The sequence below is a fragment of the Bubalus kerabau genome, chromosome 1 (assembly GCF_029407905.1).
Source record: "Bubalus kerabau isolate K-KA32 ecotype Philippines breed swamp buffalo chromosome 1, PCC_UOA_SB_1v2, whole genome shotgun sequence".
Classification (NCBI taxonomy): Eukaryota; Metazoa; Chordata; class Mammalia; order Artiodactyla; family Bovidae; genus Bubalus; species Bubalus kerabau.
In genome coordinates, this window is record NC_073624.1 from 139,786,260 (window position 1) to 139,806,876 (window position 20,617).

Here is a 20,617-nt window from a genome sequence, read left to right on the forward strand (position 1 = left end):
AAAGATGGCCTTGAAGATTGGATGATAGAGTCGCAAGCTAAGACCTGCCACCAGCCACCAGAGACTGCAAGAAAAAGAGCTGATTCTCCCATACAACCCCTGGAAGGGAGTGTGGCCTTTGCCAAAACCTTGACTTTGGCTCAGTGAAATTGATTTTAGACTTCTGGCCTCCAGAAAGGTAAACGAATAATTTTCTGTTGCCTTAGGCTACCAAGTTTGTGGTGATTCGTTAGGTCAGTCATGGGAATCTAATATACGTATCCTGTGATTGGTGTTGGAGAAACAGCAAGAAAGAAAAAGCCTTTGTAGAGGTTACATTCTACCCTGGAACACAGATTATGAACAGATACACGGATGAACAATCTAATGTCAGAGTTCTGCAGGCTCTACACTAAAAGCAACTGGTGGGAGCCCATGGAACCTGGGAGAAGGGCAGAAAAGAAGTTGGGCAAAGTGTGCAGGACTCTGCAGGCCCTAAATGATAAGGAGATAAGGGCTCTGTATTTTCTTTTAAGTATGGCTTTGGAGATTCTCCGTGCATGTGGGAAGCCAGTGGGGCTCCTCTTCAAGTTGTCCTGGGAAAGGCTAGGGACAGCTAGTCAGTTGTCCTGGGTTACCCCTTTAATTTGCTGTGCCCTCAGGACATTTCTTTAACCTCTCTAGATTTTGACATCCTTAACTAAGGTTGAATTAACTAATTTATAAGGCTCTTCCTCTTAAAACAAGAAACCAATTCTCATGACTCTTGTCTGAACAGGGAAGCCACGGTCAGAAACACAAAGGCTCCTCCTGCCGTGACTATCCTCCTCGGGGCCACTAGAGGGAGTCGGGCGAGGCAACCTGTGCAGAACTGAATTAAGAAAAGATGGAGGGTGTGTTGTTTTAAAAAGAAAAAAATCCTCTGCTCATTCCCAGAATCTGCTTCTAGTTATCCGTTGGGCTAGACTCTTAACCACACACGTTTCAGCCAATCCTAGACGGCCTAGACTCCTTTTTCACCCTAGGAGCAGTCAAGCCACAAGAGATGCACTTTCAGACCAGAGGAGTGGAACGAAGATTCACAGATTCCCTCGTCCCAGCCCCTGGCCCTGCTGTCCAGAGCCTCCTGAAACTGAGAGCCGCTGAGGATTAACTTCCCTCCCAGCTGTACGAACTCCTGATGGCCGAAGCTAAGATGGGACTCAAGCGCCTTTCTAGTTTATTTCAAGAGTAATTTTCTAATTACTCTTTCCTCTTCATTTTGTGTTAAAGACTGGCAAACGATCCTCTTTCCCTCCACATCAAAGTGGGAGCAAAATGACTTGCAGTTCATGTAATGAAAACCTCAATTTCTGGGATCCAAAGGCCCTTTTAAGAAAAAAATGACAAAAGGAGGTAAATTTGGGAGGTACTTTTAGCACACATTGTTAAAGCAAATTAAGGATATAATAATCATTAAGAGACTTTTTGATTTTTGTTGTTTTTTAAAAAGTTTTTATGGAATATATTTGATTTGCAATGTTTTAATTTCTGCTGAATAGCAAAATGACTCAGTTATATATATATATATATATTTATTTTCATATTATTTCCATTACAGTTTATCACAGGATATTGAATATAGTTTCCTGTGCTATACAGTATGACCTTGTTGTTTATCCATCCCATATATACTAGTTTGCATCTGCTAATCCCAAACTCCCAATCCCTCCCTCCCCTAACTCCCACCCCCTATGGCAACCACAAGTCTGTTCTCTATATCTGTAAGATTTTCCTCCATATAATCCTTCTTACATCTAAATCCAGAAACTAAAGAAAGTGGAGTATCTAGGAAATGATCCACTCGTGTATTTGTTGAGTAAACCTTTTCCGTTTAACTCCTTGTTTTGACATAATTTTGGACTAACAGAAAAGTTCAACTAAAGTTGGACCATAAAGAAGGCTGTTCAGTTCAGTTCAGTTCAGTCGCTCAGTCGTGTCTGACTCTTTGCGACCCCATGAATCGCAGCACGCCAGGCCTCCCTGTCCATCACCAACTCCCGGAGTTCACTCAGACTCAACTCCATCGAGTCAGTGATGCCATCCAGCCATCTCATCCTCTGTCGTCTCCTTCTCCTCCTGCCCTCAATCCCTCCCAGCATCACAGTCTTTTCCAATGAGTCAGCTCTTCGCATGAGGTGGCCAAAGTACTGGAGTTTCAGCTTCAGCATCATTCCCTCCAAAGAAATCCCAGGGCTGATCTCCTTTAGAATGGACTGGTTGGATCTCCTTGCAGTCCAAGGGACTCTCAAGAGTCTTCTCCAACACCGCAGTTCAAAAGCATCAATTCTTCGGTGCTCAGTCTTCTTCACAGTCCAACTCTCACATCCATACATGACCACAGGAAAAACCATAGCCTTGACTAGATGGACCTTTGCTGGCAAAGTAATGTCTCTGCTTTTCAATATGCTTTCTAGGTTGGACATAACTTTCCTTCCAAGGAGTAAGCATCTTTTAATTTCGTGGCTGCAGTCACCATCTGCAGTGATTTTGGAGCCCCAAAAATAAAGTCTGACACTGTTTCCACTGTTTCCCCATCTATTTCCCATGAAGTGATGGGACTGGATGCCATGATCTTCGTTTTCTGAATGTTGATCTTTAAGCCAACTTTTTCACTCTCCACTTTCACATTCATCAAGAGGCTTTTTAGTTCCTCTTCACTTTCTGCCATAAGGGTGGTGTCATCTGCATATCTGAGGTTATTGATATTTCTCCTGGCAATCTTGATTCCAGCTTGTGTTTCTTCCAGTCCAGCACCAAAGAATTGATGCTTCTGAAGTGTGGTGTTGGAGAAGACTCTTGAGAGTCCCTTGGACAACGAGGAGGTCAAACCAGTCAATCCTAAGGAAATCAGTTCTGAATATTCATTGGAAGCATGCTGAAGCTCTAATACTTTGGCCACCTGATGTGAAGAACTAACTCATTGGAAAAGACCCTGATGCTGGGAAAGATTGAAGGCAGGAGGAGAAAGGGACTGAATGAGAGAGGATGATTGGATGGCATCACCCACTCAATGGACTTGAGTTTGAGCAAGCTGCTGGAGATGATGAAGGACAGGGAAGCCTGGCATGCTGTAGTCCATGGGCTTGCAGAGTCAGACACGACTGAGTGACTGAACGACAATCATGTGTGTGTTAGTTGCTCAGTTGTGTCTGACTCTTTACGCCCCCATGGACTATATATAGCCCGCCAGGCTCCTCTGTCCATGGGATTCTCCAGGCAAGAATACTGGAGTGGGTTGCCAGTTTCTTCTCCAGGGGATCTTCCTGACCCAGGGATGGAACCAGGGTCTTCCACGTTGCAGGCAGATTCTTTACCATCTGAGCCACCAGATGACAAAAATAGGCAAGGAATTTCTGAACTTCCTTTTCCCAAATTCCAAATATTGTTTTACCACGTTTGCTCTTTTCTCTTCACCCTCTCATATTGTTTTCTGAACCATGTGAGTCAATAACAGAAATGATACCTTTCCCCCTTTAACTGTGTATTTCCTAAAAACAAGAACATTCTCTGACATAATCGCTGTGCAATGAGCTAGATCAAGAAATTAACATTGACTATTATTTTCTTATCTATAGCCTTTGTTCAGATTTTTCCAATTGCCGTTAATATTATCCCCAGATTTAGATGGCATTCTGTTGTCATACCTCTTTAGGTTAGTTTTAACTGAAACCATTTCTTGGTTTTGCTTTGTTGTTGTTAGCTTTGTGTTTTTATATTGACATATTTAAAAAAAAATACAAGTAAAATATTTGGTAGAATGTCAAAGCTTGGGTTTGTCTGATGTTACTTTATGATTAGATTCAGGATGTGCATTTTTGTTAAGAATACCATGGAAATGATGTTGTGTCTTTCTCAGTACATTACATGGAAAGCACATGATGTTGATTTGTCCCATCGCTGGTGGTGTTAACTTCGATAACTTAAGATAATAGTAAACATAGCATGAAAACTATAAAATATATATTAACACATATAATATATAAGTATAATATCTAAGTGAAATATAATATGTAAGCAAAATATAGTATAGTATAATATAATAGGAAATGTGCTAGGCTCGTGGTTCTTAAACTTCTGGTCTCATCTCAGAAATAGTTTATACTCTTAAAATTTATTGAGAGTCTCAAAGAGCTTTTGTTTATTTTCATTATGTCTATCAATGCTTACTGTAGTAGAAATTTTTTTTTAAATTTTATTTTATTTTTAAACTTTACATAACTGTATTAGTTTTGCCAAATATCAAAATGAACTTATTATTTTAAAATAATAATAATGAACCCGTTACATGGAAACATGAATAATATATATTTTATGAAAATAACTATATTTTCCCAAGCATAAAAATGAATAGAGTGTCACTCTTATACATTTTTGCAAACCTCTTGAATGTCTGGCTTAATAGATAGCAGCTGAATTTTCATATCTCCTTGCAATATGGATTCAATTTTTTACAGTATGTTTTTTGCTTTAAGTATATGAAGAAAAAGAAAAACATATGTACACAGTTGGGAAAGGAAGGAGTATCTTAGTAGCCTTTTCAGTTGATTTTGGATAATCTTTGATACTATACTAAAACTCAATGAGTATAATTTCTTAAAGGCATTTGCAGTATAAAACTTGAAACCACATCAACGAACATTTTGTTCTCTGTTAGGTTAAAATTCTGGTTTATATTGTACTTTGATTGGATCTGTTACCCATGCATGATTTTGTTAACATTATACGCTGGTCATTTGGAAAATATTGGCACCCTGAGCTATACCTGTCTTCCTAATGTTGCCACTTCTTTATATAACAACCAAAAAAACTTTCACATTTGTTAATATCCCCCCTAACTTCTTCTGAAAAGTGTTTAGATATTGAGAAGCTGTGAAGTTCACAGGGGTAGATACAAATTTTCCAAAATTTGAATCTTCATTTGAAAGCTCAAATTTTAATTATTGGCAATAAATATTGCAAGTTGTTTTCTCTGAAATGACAGGTTCGCTTTGTTTATTTTGACGGAAGTGTCCACTGAAGTCTCAGTTCTGAATGGCCATGGTTTGCCAGTTGTTGTTTCCAGTCAAAATGGTGTTACATGAAAAAAAGCCACTAGCCCAGTTCACAGCTCAAACAATTGCACAAATGCTCTTTTGGGACAGCACTCGAACGTTGATGTGCAGCAGAAGTGCTTTATGCATATCACCGCTTACACAAAACATTAAAAAGATGATCATTACAGGGTCAAGATTTAATGAAATTAAATGCATTTTAATGCTTAAGGACTTTTAAAGTGAAACTTCTCTTTTTGTAAAAAAACCAACAGTGCATGGCGTTGATGATTACAAGGACTACCAGTGTGGTGTGGTAATACTATACTATATGGGGCTACTACGTTGATTTATGCTAAGGTGCCAGCAGTTTTACATGCCATTGCTTTCATGATTTGTGCAAATGTCAGCCTGTGAAAAAGGCAAATGACATCTTAATATTATTATAAAAACACTTTGAACTGAAAGTGTCTCGGGAATTCTGTGTCTAGAGATCACACTTTGAGAAGACCATGAAACATAAACATCTATATAATATATTAATACATATTCTGTCCTCCATGATCTTAACCTCTAGCTGGGCCAGCTGAGCAGTTGACAAAAAGCAAGATGAGGGAAGCATCTATAGGTGGACATAAGTTATTGGCAATACTTTCGTTCTTGTTTTTGGTCATGTGTGTGTGGAATTTGGCTATATTATAAATCTGTGCTGTCTAATATGGTAGCCACTGGCCATGTATAACTACTGATCATCTGAAATATGACTAGAAACAATTAATATATGCTCTAAATGTAAAATACAAACCAAGTTTTGAAGGCTTCATGTGGGAAAAAAAACAAATGTAAATATCTCATTAGTAATGTTTGTATTGATTATTTGTTGGAGTGATAATCTTTTGGCTATATTAGGTTAAACAAATTTATTATTAAAATTAATTTCAGTTGTTACTTTATGCTTTTTAAAATAGAGCTACTAGAAAATTTAAAGCTACATATGTATCTTCCATTATATTTATACTAGGTGGTATGGTTACAAATAAGTAAAGAGAAAAAACAAAACACATATTGGACTTCCCTGGTGGTCCAGTATTGAGACTCTGGGCTTCCACTACAGGGGGCATGAGCTAGATCCCTGGTCCAAGAGCTAAGATCTCATATGCTATGTTGCTGTTGCTGCTAAGTCACTTCAGTCGTGTCTGACTCTGTGAGACCCCATAGACAACAGCCCACCAGGCTCCCCCGTCCCTGGGATTCTCCAGGCAAGAACACTGGAGTGGGTTGCCATTTCCTTTTCCAATGCATGAAACTAAAAAGTGAAAGTGAAGTCACTCAGTCATGTCCGACTCTTCGCAACCCCATGGACTGCAGCCCACCAGGCTCCTCCGTCCATGGGATTTTCCAGTCAAGAATATTGGAGTGGGGTGCCATCGCCTTCTCCGCATATGCTATTCACTGTGGCCAAAAATAAAATAAATTAGAACATGATGATAAAACAGGGTTAAGTACAAACCAGCAATGATAATGCATTACAAACCAAGAATTATTTTTCAACCATTACTGTGCCTATGAAGTCAAGGGCAAAAAAGAACTTTAAATAGTGTGGTGAAGATTATTTAAGTCATTTCATAAAGACTCAGGTAGCTGAGAGAGCACAGTGGAGGGGCAACTAACCAGTCTTAGAGAGATTACAGAAAGACCTCTTCCCAGACAAAGGGTTGTCTCCCTTGTAACTAAAAGAAAATTAGAAAATTTTCAGGTGAATTAGGTGTAAGTAGCGAGGAAGGGAAAGGGCACTCCAGGGAGAAGGAACAGAATTTGCAGAGACTCAGAGCCTTTGCTCAGAGCGCAGTTGAAAAACTCCAGAATTTATAGGGGCTATTGTAATACTGTTACATCACCACCTGCAGTTATTTACATAAAATTCTGTTTTCCCTGAGATATGTGTATATAAAAGAGAAGATTTATTTGACTTTCCTGCATTTTTTCTCAAAAGGATTATGAATTTTAAGTTATATATTTTAAAACCTGGGAAACATCCCAGGCTCATGCTAAGAGATACTTTGGAATTACTATTTAGTTTTATAGACACACATGGGGTTTTGCTTATCCACATCTTGCCAAAACTGTGACCTTTCACGTTCAGGATAGTAAAAACCTGACTCCATGATACGTGGAGCTGCACACGGCTCTCAGCAAGAGGAAGAGTAAAAAAAATAAAAAGTCCACAAAGACATAAAAATCATATTGTGCAATGACATCACATCAATATTATGGTTAATGTTAAATTGAGCAGTGGGATCCCGGTGTCAGAACTTTGAAAAGTAGCCACCTTGCAGCCCAATTGCTATTCCATCAATTGAGAGACCAGGCCCAGGCAAAAGGTGGAGACAGGATTTATTTATTTATTAACTTTTTATTTTGTATTCAGGTATCAGTTCAGTTCAGTCGCTCAGTCGTGTCCGAGTCTTTGTGACCCCATGAATCGCAGCACGCCAGGCCTCCCTGTCCATCACCAACTCCCGGAGTTCACCCAGACCCATGTCCATCGAGTCAGTGATGCCATCCAGCCATCTCATCCTCTGGCGTCCCCTTCTCCTCCTGCCCCCAATCCCTCCCAGCATCAGAGTCTTTTCCAGTGAGTCAACTCTTTGCATGAGGTGGCCAAAGTACTGGAGTTTCAGCTTCAGCATCATTCCCTCCAAAGAAATCCCAGGGCTGATCTCCTTCAGAATGGACTGGTTGGATCTCCTTGCAGTCCAAGGGACTCTCAAGAGTCTTCTCCAACACCACAATTCAAAAGCATCAATTCTTTGGCGCTCAGCCTTCTTCACAGTCCAACTCTCACATCCATACATGACCACGGGAAAAACCATAGCCTTAACTAGACAGACCTTTGTTGGCAAAGTAATGTTTCTGCTTTTCAATATGCTTTCTAGGTTGGACATAACTTTCCTTCCAAGGAGTAAGTGTCTTTTAATTTCATGGCTGCAGTCACTATCTTCAGTGATTTTGGAGCCCCCAAAAATAAAGTCTGCCACTGTTTCCACTGTTTCCCCATCTATTTCCAATGAAGTGATGGGACCAGATGCCATGATCTTCATTTTCTGAATGTTGATCTTTAAGCCAACTTTTTCACTCTCTACTTTCACTTTCATCAAGAGGCTTTTTAGTTCCTCTTCACTTTCTGCCATAAGGGTGGTGTCCTCTGCAAACAATGTTATGATAGTTTCAGGTGAACAGTGCCAAAAGGACTCAGCCATACATATGCCTTATTCATTCTCCCCCACACTCCACTCCCATCAATGCTGCCATGTAACACTGAGCAGAGTTTCATGTGCCCTTTAGTAGGTCCTTTGTGTACATGTCCATCCTAAATTCCTTAACTATCCTTTCTCTCCATCCTCCCCCAACTACCCACCCTGGTAATCATAAGTTCATTCTCTAAGTCTGTGAGTCTCTTTCTGTTTTGTGAGTAAGTTCATTTTTATCATGTCTTTTTAGATTTCCTCAAAGAAGGGATGTCATGCAAAAGTTCTCCTTCTCAGTCTTACTTCACTCAGTATGACAGTCTCTAGGCTTATCCATGTTGCTGTAAGTGGCATTATTTCACTCTTTTTAATGGCCGAATAACATTCTATTGTATATATGTACCACATCTTCTTTATCCATTCCTCTGTAGATGGACGAGGGGCATTTAGGCTACTTCCATGTCTTGGCTATCATAAACAGTGTTGCAGTGAACACTGGGGTGCATGTATCCTTTCGAAACATGTTTGTCTGTAGAGATTTGCCCAGGAGTGGGATTGCAGGGTCATATGGAAGTTTTACTGTTAGATTTTTAAGGAAACTCATGCTGTTCTCCATAGTGGTTGTACCAATTTACATTCCCACCAACAGTGTAGGAGGATTCCCTTCTCTCCACACCCTCTCCAGTGTTTATTGTTTGTGAATTTTTGATGATAGCCATTCTGGCTAGTGTGAGATAATATCTCATTGCAGTTTTGATTTGTATTTCTGTAATAATTAGCAATGTTGAACATCTTTTCATGTGTCTCTTTGGAGACAGGATTGAAATGGCCTTCTAACTTGACCTCTCCCTTCCCCCTCCTTAGATGAAAATCATGTCTGAAGTCCTCAATCTTTCAAAAAACTGGAGACTAAGACATCTTCAGTATGAAAAAAGCATAGTCAAACCCTAAACCAATGACCTGAGCTCCCCAATTTAACTTCGTAATCATCTCACTCTGGCATTACCCCAGAAACACGATCCTAATCTTCTGTGCTTGCTTGTTTGTGGTTCACCAGAGTACAGACTTTTTGAGAACTGGGGCCTCATCTGCCTTGTTTGCATCACTGAGAATGATAATGTGACCACTTAACCCAGATGCTCTTGGTTCCCCAGGAGGCTGAAGAGGGCAAGACTTAGTAATCGACCTTCAACAGTTAAGCCACCGACAACACTGGAAGAGCAGGAGCTGGGAATAAAAGTCATTCCCCATCTCTCCCAGCCTCTCCAACCCTCCGCTTCACAATCACTTCCATGGATGCAGCGCCTCCTCTGTGCTAAGCTGGGTGCTTCACAAATATTATTTTTAGTTCTCCCAACAACCCTACAAGATGCAGACATTGTTGTAGTCTCTGTTTTACAAGTGAAGAAACGGAGGGCACTTGCTCAAGTCCATGCTGTTGGTAATAATCCGCTTAGCTGGGATTTGAACTCTGCTCTAATTTCACCCCCGAGTCTGGCCTTCCTCTTCCATCCCCATGTAATTTGGTCTCTAGTTCTGGAATGCCAGCAGCTGGAGGAGAAGAATCAGTGTCTTTGGGGGCACCTGGAACAAAGTGGAAGTGAAGAGCAAGTGTAATCAGGGGCCTTTAACACTTTCTGAACACATGTCATGGGCCTGCCTTACATCAGACATGTTACTGGTATATCTCAATTACTGATGGGTATGATTTTTATGGAGAAAGAAATCTCAGCGTTGGTGAAGTCATAACTTTTGTAATGTTGTTCCAGGCTTTGGAGCTAGTGAGTAGTGGAGCCAGAGTTCAGACTGGCATGAATCTGAGGTTCATACTCCTTTAAAAAAAAAAACCCAAAACTAACAATGTATTTTTTTTGAATAGGCATTGAATCCATGAGGCTCAAAAAGTCAGAAGGACATTCAAAGATCTGCACTTTAAAAGTTTCTCCTATCTATGACTAACACCACTCCCCTTCCTCCCATAAGTATCTCTCTGATGCTGCTCTGTGCAAAGAAAAGCAAATGCAAATAGGGCTTCTTATATTGTCTCATTTCTTTATAATATGCTAAATGTAGCATATTATACACCTCCAAACTTTGCTGTTTTCACTTAATGGAATATAAAAGTAACTAACTTATATGGTTATATATAGAAGAACTTATATGGTTCTTCTCTGCTGTGTGCCAGGCCCAGTTCTAAGCATTTATGCATATTAACTCATTTAATACTCTCACCAACTCTATGAGATAAGTACCATTATTATTTCTGTTTGATAGATGATTATATCAAGGCACAGAGAGGTCAAGTGACTTGCCCAAGATCACACAGATAGAAAGAGGTGGAGACAGGCTTCTGACTTAGGTAGTCTGGCTCCAGAGTCTGTGCTCTTAACGTCTCTCCAAGCTGCCTTACTCATATATATATACGTATATATAAAACACTTATATATGGTGCATTATGAATATATAATATAGATCACATATTATAAAAAATCCATTCACTATCATATAATATGAATTATGTATCTTCTGTATAGTGTTAAATATCTACTATATCAGTATGTAGAGGACTTTCTTACTTCTGAAGCATCTGTATAATATTCCATTATGTTCATGTAATTATTTAAGCAGTCTTTTACTAATGGATATTTTGGTTATTTCTAAATCTTTTGCTATAGTAAGAATAATAATATAGACTAGAATAATATATACTTATATATAACATATCATAATATAATTAAATTATACTTATATTAACATACCAATAGATACTTATATATAACATACCATAATATAATATACCATTGTCACATATAATTATAACAAAATAATAAACAATATAGTAAATATCAATAATATCAATAATAATAGTATCAATAAAAAGAGTATAATAATATATACTTACATTATTCTATTATGATCCTTAATTAAAATATACCATTATACTATAATATATGATTATAATGAATAACGTAATAATATAAATGCTACAATAAGGATTGGGCACATATTAATTTCCTCTGTGTGCAGGTCTATCTGTGGGATACATTCCCAGAAATGGGATTGCTGAATTGAAGGCTATATGTATTTTTTACTTTGCAGCTAGTGCCAGAATGCCTTCCACGGAACTTGGGCCCCTTACCATCCCCACCAGCTATGTGCCAAGTGCCTGTTTCACTGTGGTGGCACTCAGCGTGCTGTCGTTAGACCCACCTTAACACTGCACCATACTGTCTCCCAAGGACAAATTACTTTGAAAGCTGAGTCCAAGGAAAACTAAGTCACAAACAAAAAGGTCAGAAAGGTTGAGATTGACATATGCACACTGCTATATATAAAATATATATATATAGAATAGATAACTAATGAGAACCTACTGTATAGCACAGTAAATACTTCTGAATATTCTGCAGTGACCTATATGGGAAAAGAATCTTAGAAAGAGTGGATGCATGTATGTATATAACTGATTCCCTTTGCTGTACAGCAGAAACGAACACACCATTGTTAAACAACTATACTCCAATAAAAATTAAAGAAAAAGAAAAGGTCAGAAAGTTAACCTGAGTCAAATGTCTGACAAGAAGTACTAAAAATAAGAAGCAAAACGGAAGGTATTTGATAATTGGGATAGATTTGATAATTTGATAACATGGGAAGCAGTATAAGGATGTTTATGCCAATAATTGAGTTCCCTTTCTGGACAGCCTAGGTTTCTAAGCTGTTCACTTCCTCTGCAGAGAGAGGAAGGCAATTGAATTCCAGGAAACGCCACTGGATTTGGAACACAGACAGGAAGCATGCTATCCTCTAAGTGACAAGGGAGAGAAACTGCTAGTCTGAGCTTTCAAAAGCCCTCTGAGCTAAGATGAGATAAAACCACTATTTCTGGTTCCAATTCTGGAGACCTGGTTAAGTACAAATTTCTGGGAGCTGATCAAAAAGGAGCAGGCAGGACCTAGCTTCTCGCTTGGGCTGCAGATGCCATGGGGGCACAAGATGAGGGTACAGAAGTTTCTAACTAAATACACTGAGCTGGTGATGCAGTCCTGGTGATTTTGGTTCTTTGTTTTTTTTTCTTAATTCTTTTGGAGACAGTATTTTTCAGATTTTTAATAGGGAGCACATATTACTTTTACAACCTGGACAAATAAATAAAAGTCATTGAAACTAAAGCAGTTCTTTCTTTCTTTTTCCTCCAAAACAATTCTTTCAAAATAGACAAGCAGCCTCTGCAAGGTCAGATTCAAGGGCCCCAGGAAGTTCCTGGATACCCAAAAGGTCTTCCATCAGCCTTGTAGCTCCTTGTAGCAGATGCAGATCCTCTTTAAGATGAGCATACCTTCCCTTGTATGTATTTCTAGATTAAAAAAAAAAAAAAAGTGACTCCAGCAATTAACTCTCTACTGGAAATCAGGTGGAGAAGCAGAGGCACTATAGGCCTGAAGGGGAGCGGGACACAGGGAGCAGCACAGAGATGGATCAAGGTGGCTGCATGAACAGGGGTGAAAAGTAAATGATGAGGCACCAAGGACATTCTTCTCTGACTTCTGCAGATTGTCTGCAGCCAGCCCTATCCATCACAACTGAGAAGACTCCAGAAGAAAACAGTCTTCTCCGAGAAAGGATTGGTGACCTACACAACTGGTAGGAAGGGAAATCAATCCAACCTTCATGGAACTTAGGTAAATACAGATGAAGATGCTAACAATGTAATTCTACTTTGGGGGAATTTAGTCTCAGGACATAACTTGAAATATGAAAAAACATTTTTTACTGAATGATAATTGCAGCATTCTTAATAAATCTGAAAAATAAGATATAACTTAAATGTTCAATAATAGGGAAATAGTTATTGTAAATCTGGATACATACACACAATGAAATATTAAGCAGCCATTAAAAATTTTGAGTTATCATTTAGAATCGGAAGCAATGTGCAAAAGTGATTTATGATTAAAATTATGCAAAAATAAACAAAAATAAGACTATAAGGAAAGATACTAAAATATTAAATATTAGTCTTTGGGTTGTTGGTATTATTGAAAATTTAATATTTTTTCTTCTAATTTTCTGTGAGTATGAATATTTAGAAAGATAAATAAAGCATTATTACATTATTAACAGATGAATGATTTAGCTTATATTTATGTATAGTACATACATGACTAATTATACTTCAATATATGTATATGATTAATATAACTCTGTATATAAAAGTGGGTTACTTTTCTGCACCACCAGTGAGCCAGTGAAGGCTTGACTCAGAGTTCAGTATATTGTCACTGTAGTCAGTACCAGGTGCTAATAAAGTGCTTCAGGGGGTCTTGTTGGAAGTATTTTAAGTAACCAAAGATTCGTTTTAGTCAGTATAATTTGCATATAAACAATAATAGTGCTCAGATCAGATCAGTCACTCAGTCGTGTCCGACTCTTTGCGACCCCATGAATCGCAGCACGCCAGGCCTCCCTGTCCATCACCAACTCCCCGAGTTCACTGAGACTCACGTCCATCGAGTCAGTGATGCCATCCAGCCATCTCATCCTCTGTTGTCCCCTTCTCCTCCTGCCCTCAATCCCTCCCAGCATCAGAGTCTTTTCCAATGAGTCAGCTCTTCGCATGAGGTGGCCAAAGTACTGGAGTTTCAGCTTCAGCATCATTCCCTCCAAAGAAATCCCAGGGCTGATCTCCTTTCGAATGAACTGGTTGGATCTCCTTGCAGTCCAAGGGACTCTCAATAGTCTTCTCCAACACCACAGTTTAAAAGCATCAATTCTTCGGCGCTCAGCCTTCTTCACAGTCCAACTCTCACATCCATACATGACCACAGGAAAAACCATAGCCTTGACTAGACGAACCTTTGTTGGCAAAGTAATAAGCCTTTAATTTTTTTTTCTTTCCTGATAAGTAGGTTAAACAAACTCCTATAAGTTTTGTTTATGCTGTTAAATTACTTGCAAAATATACCCTCCTAGAAAATTCATATATCAGTTTCAGGCTGGACCATTCCAGTCTTTGTTGGATAATCAAAGTTAGGAAGATCTTAAGAGTTCATATATATGTACTTTTTCTAAAGCTTATTCAGCTTGAATCTATTTGGAATGGGGGCAGAGAAATCTGTCTCTATAATCTGTATAGCATGCTTGCATTTTAATAGTGTTTGGTACCATTTGCTGATGGTTTTGTGAGTAAGATCTTACTTCCCTTTGTTTCCCTGTAAGGCTAGGATTTGAACTTGGTTGAACTGATTTCAACTAAGAGTCCAATGCAAGGCGGTGCTCTGAGAATTTATTAGCTGGTAAAATGAAGAAAAAAGAGCAGAGGAGATGCAGAAACATGCTCTAAAACACCACTCACCTATAATGTTAGAGAGGTAACAATTCATGGTTATTTATTGGGCCCATGCTACTTATCAGGTACTGTTCAGGCACCACAGGAATGCAAAGATGAATAGAAGGAATGCAGTCTGTGCCCAGTGGTAGTTGTTGTTTATAAATTCATTATGATACCTTATGCAGGTAGCATTAATTAGTAAAGTGAGATAAATATGAGACCGTAAGGAGGGGTAAAGACTGTGGCAAGTTGGAGAGGGCTCTCCAGATTTAAAGGCTTTGGTCAAATCTCATAATTAGGCTCTATGAATTTCTGTAAGATAGAAAAATGGGTTTTTATATAAAATATCCAGATTTTTTAAATGTCATCAACTAATTTAAAGCTTTTTAAGAACATTGTGACTTTGGACCAACCAAAAAAATTCCACTTGATCATAGTGAGACGCATATGTGCAGCTTCTGTCTTTAAGAAATAGTTCTACTGAATGACATAGCACTTAAAAATGTGCCTAATTGCAAAGTCATATGATAATATACTTATCTTGGATTTATTAGAAATACTAAATAAGATATTGGCTATGAATTGCTTGGGAAAATGACAGCTCTTAGTTGTTATAAATTAGTGATAAAAATTCATGTGCCAGGGATAGAGGTAATCAGAGGATGGAGTTACAGACTGTTCAGGGAAATGTTGGAGTTTCCTTGAACATTGTTTTATTTAAAAAAGTTTTTATTTTATATTGGAGGATAGTTGATTTACAATGTTGTGTTATGTTCAGGTATACAGCTAAGTGATTTAATTATCCATCTCCATATACCTGGGCTTTCCTGGTGGCTCAGTGGTAAAGAATCTGCCTGCCAATGCAGGAGATGCATGGGTTCAGTCCCTGGGTTGGGAAGATCCCCTGGAGAAGGAAATGGCAACTCACTCCAGTATTCTTGCCTGAAAAATTCCATGGACAGAGGAGCCTGGTGGGCTACAATCCATGAGGCCACCAAAGAGTCAGACATGACTTAGCCACGACAACAACAACATATACATATCTATTCTTTTTCAGATTCTTTTCGCATATAAGTTATCACAGAGTATTGAGTAGAGTTCCCTGTGCTATACAGTAAGTTCTTGTTAATTATCTGTTTTTTATACAGTAGTGTGTATATGTTAATTCCAAACTCCTAATTTATCCTTCTGTGAGCATTGTTTTAATAACAACTTTATCGAGAGACAGTTTATATACCACACAATTCACTCATTTAAACTACACAGTTCAATGGCTTTTTGTATACTCATAGAGATATGCAACCATCACTGCAATCAATTTTAGAATATTTTTGTTACCTTACCCCAAATTCTGTAAATATTAGCAGTTACTTCCTATTTCCCCCAACTCTTCCATCCCTATGCAGTCACTAATATGCTTTCTATCTCTATAGGTTTGCCTATCCTGACTATCTAATGTAAATGAAATCTTACAATATTTGTATCTGGCTTCTTTTGCTTTGTATAGTGTTTTCAAGATTCAACCATGTTGTAGCATGTGTTAGTATTTCATTTCTTTTTAGTACCAAGTAATATTCCATTGCATGGGCATTTCCCATTTAGTTGATCTGTTTATCAGCCTATGTAGAAATGGTTTGTTTTCACTTTTTGGCTATGATGAATCAAGCTGCTATAAACATTCAGGTGTGTATACTTGGGAGTGGAATTGTGTGACTACACCTTGTTTTGAAGAGGCAGAGAGAGTCAGAGGAGGGAGAAAGAGCGGGTGAGAATTGGGAGGCTATTTTGCCTTTTGATCAAAATCATGGCAATACTGGGTTCAGGTTTTTCCACAAGGAAAAGTGAATTTTTTTGTTCAACCCAATATAAAATAGAAAGGCATATACAGGAAATTTGAAGTAGTTCTAAATGGAGATAAATATAAAGCTAATGAGAAAAGCGGAATTCAGGCCTTGAAAGGGTTTGTTGGTCTGTCCTTTCTTCTGAAGGTACTAGAGAGCCACTGAACAACTGAAAGCCGAAAGGCCAAGAACATTCTGGAGGTCACCTGGGGATTGGATTTAGTTTCACAGCTGGGATCCTACCTGGCAGGCAGCTATGGTCATCATGTTGCTCCCTGGAGAGAATTTTGCTCTTCAGAATTATCCACATTAAATATTTGAACTGGCTTCTTACAATCAAAATAATGTAGTATGGATTTGTGATATGTGATATATTCATAATATGGTTAAGGGAGTTTTAAGAAAAGCCATTCTGTTGTCTTGGAAGACACTGCAAAGTTGGGTAAGGCCTGTTTATGTTGGTACCAACATGTGTTTGGTTTAAGTTTTTGAAAGTGAGTGTGCCAATTTGCTTAGATTATTTTTTTTTCCTACAGTAAGAAATATTCATTTTAGCCAACAAAAAGTATACCAGAATTGTGATTGAAATGGAGAAGATGACTCATGATTTGAACTTGAATATTCTGAAATTAAGATCCCTTCTGCACAGTTCACTCTTAAAAATAGGACATTCAGAGGGTGCTCTTTGTTTATCATGTTGAAGGACAAGAACCTGAATTGAAATGTTGTCTATCAGAATGAATATTTTTCATGTCCCTATGCTGTGGGAATTATTAGACATTATTAAGATGCTGTTGTTTGTTTTCTCTTTCAAAGCAGCACATATCAGGCTATAATTGATTCTGAGTTTTATTTAACATATTTTCCATTCTTTTTCAGTTAAGGACCTTCAAAAATAATATATCTCTGTCCTGATTCCAAATCGAATTCAAGTCTGACTATTCAAACAGCTTGTAGCTGCTTTTTAATTTCCTTATTCACTTGGTAAACACCTGAAGTGGAGCAATATGAAAGAATTTGGAAAAGTTGTATAAAGCCTCCTAGTTTCTGCTTTCTGGCATTTAATTTATTGGATTTGATCTCTCCTTTTTGAAACTAAATGCAAGTTGGGGAAGTTTAAAATGCTATCAATAGGTATTAAGTCCACAAATACGTATTGAATACTTATTGTGTGTCAGATACCATGACAGGTTTGGGGGATAAGATGACTAAGATAACGATCTCTTTAGAGGTGTTTACAACCAACTGCAAGACATGATAGAGCTACACAGATGGCTGTGCTAGGAGGCAGAAGGGAATAGGACCCCGGAGTGGTGCAAATGAAGTACATGGGGTGGAGCCTGTTTTTATGGGTGATTTCATAAGGGTTTGATGAATGCAAAGAAATAGAGGAAAACAATAGAATGGGAAAGACTAGAGATCTCTTCAAGAAAATTAGAGATACCAGGGGAACATTTCATGCAAAGATAGGCACAATAAAGGACAGAAATGATATGGACCTAATAGAAGCAGAGATATTAAGAAGAGGTGGCAAGAACACACAGAACTACACAAAAAAGATCTTCACGACTCAGATAATTATTTGGTATGATCACTTACCCAGAGCCAGACATCCTGGAATGCAAAGCCAGCTGGGCCTTAGGAAGCATCACTACAAACAAGGCTAGTGGAGGTGATGGAATTCCAGTGGAGCTATTTCAAATCCTAAAAGATGATGCTGTGAAAGTGCTGCACTCAATATGCCAGCAAATTTGGAAAACTCAGCAGTGGCCACAGGACTGGAAAAGGTCAGTTTTCATTCCAATCCCAAAGAAAGGCAATGCCAAAGATTGCTCAAACTACTACACAATTGCACTCATCTCACACACTAGCCAGAGAAGGCAATGGCACCTCACCTCCAGTACTCTTGCCTGGAAAATCACATGGGTGGAGGAGCCTGGTAGGCTGCAATCCATGGGGTCGTGAAGAGTTGGACACGACTGAGTGACTTCACTTTCACTTTTCACTTTCATGCATTGGAGAAGGAAATGGCAACCCACTCCACTGTTCTTGCCTGGAGAATCCCAGGGACGGGGGAGCCTGTTGGGCTGCCGTCTATGGGGTCGCACAGAGTCGGACACGACTGAAGCGACTTAGCATCAGCAGCACACGCTAGCAAAGTAATGCTCCAAATTCCCCAAGCCAGGCTTCAACAGTCCGTGAACTGTGAACTTCCAGATGTTCAAGCTGGATTTAGAAAAGGCAGAGGAACCTTTTCTAAATTTCCAAATTTGAACTTCCAGATGTTCAAGCTGGATTTAGAAAAGGTAGAGGAACCTTTTCTAAATTTCCAAATTGCCAACATCCGCTGGATCATCGAAAAAGCAAGAGAGTTCCAGAAAAACATCTATTTCTGTTTTATTGACTATGCCAAAACCTTTGACTGTGTGGATCACAACAAACTATGGAAAATTCTTCAAGAGATGGGCATACCAGACCACCTGACCTGCCTCTTGAGAAATCTGTATGCGGGTCAAGAAGCAACAGTTAGAACTGGACATGGAACAGACTGGTTCCAAATTGGGAAAGGAGTACGTCAAGGCTGTATATTGTCATCCTGCTTATTTAACTTATATGCAGAGTACATCATGAGAAACACTGGGCTGGAGGAAACGCAAGCTGGAATCAAGGTTGCCGGGAGAAATATCAATAACCTCAGGTATGCAGATGATATCACCGTTATGGCAGAAAGCAAAGAAAAACTAAAGAGCCTCTGATGAAAGTGAAAGAGGAGAGTGAAAAAGTTGGCTTAAAACTCAACATTCAGAAAACTAAGCTCATGGCATCTGGCCTCATCACTGCATAGCAAATAGATGGATAAACAGTGGAAACAGTGGCTGACTTTATTTTTTTGTGCTCCAAAATCACTGCAGAAGGTGACTACAGCCATGAAGTTAAAAGACGCTTAATCTTTGGAAGAAAAGTTATGACCAACCTAGACAGCATCATATTAAAAAACAGAGACATTACTTTGTCAACAAAGGTCCATCTAGTCAAAACTATGGTTTTTCCAGTAGTCATGTATGCATGTGAAAGTTGGACTATAAAGAAAGCAGAGCGCCGAAGAATTGATGCTTTTGAACTGTGGTGTTGGAGAAGACTCTTGAGAGTCACTTGGACTGCAAGGAGATCCAACCAGTCCATCCTAAAGGAAATCAGTCCTGAATATTCATTGGAAGGATTGATGCTGAAGCTGAAACTCCAATACTTTGGCTACCTGATGCGAAGAAGTGACTTATTTGAAAAGACTATGATGCTGGGAAAGATTGAAGGTGGGAGGAGAAGCGGACGACAGAGGATGAGATGGTTGGATGGCATCACCGACTCAATGGACATGAGTTTGAGTAAACTCTGGGAATTCATGATGGACAGGGAGGCCTGGCATGCTGCAGTCCATGGGGTCACCAAGAGTTGGACATGACTGAGCGACTGAACTGAACTCATAAGGGTTTTGCAGAAAGGAGGCCTGGACCTGGGCCTGGGAATATATTAGCAAGCTCTGGTTTAAATAAAATTAGATAGGTAAGAGTGTCTGAGCTCAAAACTGGGCTCTCTCTCTCTTATCTATAGTGATATTTTTGCTGAATTATTTAACCTAGAGTTTCCTCATCTGTAAAATCAATATATTCTGTAGAGTTTGTAGCAAAGGTAAATATAAGATACATATAGCAATTAAACAGCCTGGTGTAATAACGATTATTTTCATACAGCGGAACTTCCCAACTCCAAAAGTACTAATAGGCATATTGACAGATGAATAGATAAAAAAGATGTGGTATATACTGATGCTAGGAAAGACTGAAGGTAGGAGGAGAAGGGGATGACAGAGGATGAGACAGCTGGACAGCATCACCAACTCAATGGACATGAATTTGAGCAAACTCAGAGAGGTTTTGAAGGACAGGGAAGCCTGGCATGCTGTAGTCCATGGGGTCACAAAGAATTGGACATGACTGAGCAACTTAACAACAACAGCATATACATAAAATGAAATATTACTCAGCCATAAAAAGAAGGAAATAATGCCTTTTGCAGCAACATGGATGGACATAGAGTATCACACTAAGTGAAGTAAGCCAGGCAAAGACAAGTATCATATAATATCAC